Here is a 2,467-nt window from a genome sequence, read left to right as displayed (position 1 = left end):
CCCTAGGTCTTGGCCACACCATGGTAGAGCCATTCCTGTCTCTGAGGCTGCAGAGATGGACAAGTTCAGCGGTTCCTGTGCTGAGGTCCAAGCTGCCATCCAGCTTGAAATGTCCAGCTCTTGGGGTTTCCTTACTGGCTGCAATATCTATCCCTAAATTTCTGCCACAGGAGGCCTGCGAGTATTGAGCAATTCCCAGATACCATCCGACCTTGTGCGATGCCCAGCACGTTCAGCCATCCCTCACCCCGAAACACGTACAAAGCCCTGAGGTGTCTGCCCAGCACTACCGTGCTGCAGGCTGCTCTCTCCCTCCTCTTGGTACCACTTCTTGCTGCTGAGCTGCAATAGCCTGTGGGAATTAACATCTCCTGTGCCACCAGTACTCAGAAGCTACCCCTGTTTCCAGACCAGTAAGAGCTCCAGGGGCTGGGCTGGCGGTGCTTGCAGCTATCTGAAACTCACGGCGAGAGGAGGGCGGTCAGGAACCGCTGCAGAAGTGGGGAGGGAGGGGGCAGGAGGAGGCAGGTCTTCTCCTGATGCAAGACAGCGCTCCTCCTTATTTTGCTCGAAGGGTTCTCCAAGCCCTGCTCCGTATGACCTTTCCTGTGAGCTGCGAAGAGTGACAGCAGATGGTGGTACCCAGCGGGAGGGGAGTTTTAGTGCTGCTCTATTTCCTTCCCTGGAAGATTTGCTTTAGGAGGAGGAGGTTGGAGGCGCGGAGCAGCTACCTGAGGGAGGGCTTTCCTGCCTTCTCCTCCAAAGCATTAGAAATCGAATGGGGTATGCCATGAAGCCTCACTTCACCGAAGCTTTTGTCTTTTAAAATTAGGTTAGCAAATTTATTGCTACAGTAGCTTAATCTCAGAGCACATGATGGACTGAAGTATGAACTAATTCTGTCAATAAAGTGACTGCCTGCATCTTGATTGTCAGATACAAGGAATTCAGTCTTCCCCTTGAGATGCTAAGCAGCTGCAGGCTGGTACAGTCCTCTCCCTACACTTTTGGTTCAGATGCTTTCTACATCCAAGTTTTCTCAGCAACAGATGATGCTCTGGGAGGGGAGGAGAGGAGAGGGGGAGAAATCTGGCTCCAGGCACCTGGCTGCACACTGTGACTCTGCACTTGTGGTGCAGTGGCTTGGGGTCTGCAGCTCCCAGGGACATCTCCGACTGATACCACGAGCTCTGTATGGGCTGGAGACCCAGCTGCCTGGTTCTGCTCATTTTCAGCCTGTGTCCTGTATTGACAGGAGAGGCAGAGGCCAGCAAAAGTGTTCCCTCTCCTGGGTTCAGGTCAGCAGGGAGCTTCCTTAGTGGAAGGGATCCTCCACTGGAAATTCACAGCCAGAGCCCCCAGTGTTGCCTGAACAGAGCAAGGGGGCTGGACTGGGTCAGAGCACGTGTGCAGGAGACACACTAAATGCTTTGAATCTAGTAACAGCCTTTACCAAGTTACATCCTTTGACAGCAGCTCAGGAGGTGATCATATCAAACTCTCCACATTACTTATCTACAGAAAGCAGGGGGCATCTAACTCCCGATTCAGAAACCTAAATTTAGCTGTCTCCATACAAACTATGGAAATCTATTCACTACCATGGCTGGAGTTCTAGAGAGTGACTGAGCAAACCCCAAATTCATGGGCTGATTTCAGGCAGAAACAGAAATATTGGAGGCTAGTTTCACAAAACTGCTTGAGGAGAACACGGTCGCAGTTTGCTCAACATCCAATGTCAAATTGAATTATATCATTTGTTATTGTTGTGGAAATCCTTCAATTTAGCAAAAAGAGCTGGAAAATACAACCTCATGCCAAATTAAAGCCTTTTCTGCCCGATTGCTCTGTTCAGCAGACAAATCCTCAAATCAATTATTCTTAGAGCTGTAGCTAGGACAACTGTCCTCCAAGCGAGTAAGATGAAATCTGGAGTGTCATGGGAGTATCTGGTCCTTGGTTTTAGATCATCTCAGATGTAGGCATGAGGAGAAGGCTTGTCAGCCAGCCCTCAACACGCAAAGGTGAAAGCTTGTTCTTCAGATCAGAGAATGCTCTAATGTTAATTAAAAAAGCAAAATTATAATGCAGGGAACAGGCTTAACTAGACTGATTTGATATTTCTGTAGGCTTTTTCCTTTTTTTTTTAAGGGAGAATCATTCAGTTCTCATTTATACAACACATTCAGAAGAACTAGCTGATAACATTGAGAGATATCCAAAACCTGAACTATTTAAGGGACGGAGGGCAAGGACTGCTTTTCCTGTCATCAGAAGGGCAGCCAGATATTCAGTAATTTCTCCTCTCTTGCTTTATTTTAGCGTAAAAGAGAAGTAGCTCTGTTCTTCGGTTTGTGGGATGTCACCACCAACTCCTCCAAAAGTCTCTAAACCCTTTGGCACAAAGAAGAAAGGAAGACAGTCAGATCTTTGTGGAGAATCGCAGGGAGATGTTGAGGGAGAAGTC

At 48.2% G+C, this 2,467-nt stretch overlaps 1 protein-coding gene across 1 annotated transcript in view; it reads right to left on the bottom strand.

The window, feature by feature from the left end:
• NCALD (neurocalcin delta) overlaps positions 1 to 2,467 on the bottom strand; it is a 49,226-nt gene that overhangs the window by 29,952 nt on the left and 16,807 nt on the right. The gene's annotated exons all lie outside the window — the stretch shown is intronic.

Source organism: Fulmarus glacialis, unplaced genomic scaffold (genome assembly GCF_000690835.1).
Source record: "Fulmarus glacialis isolate BGI_N327 unplaced genomic scaffold, ASM69083v1 scaffold11292, whole genome shotgun sequence".
Taxonomy (NCBI): Eukaryota; Metazoa; Chordata; class Aves; order Procellariiformes; family Procellariidae; genus Fulmarus; species Fulmarus glacialis.
The sequence above is the reverse complement of the archived record's forward strand: the minus strand, read 5'-3'. Positions and strand labels throughout refer to the sequence as shown.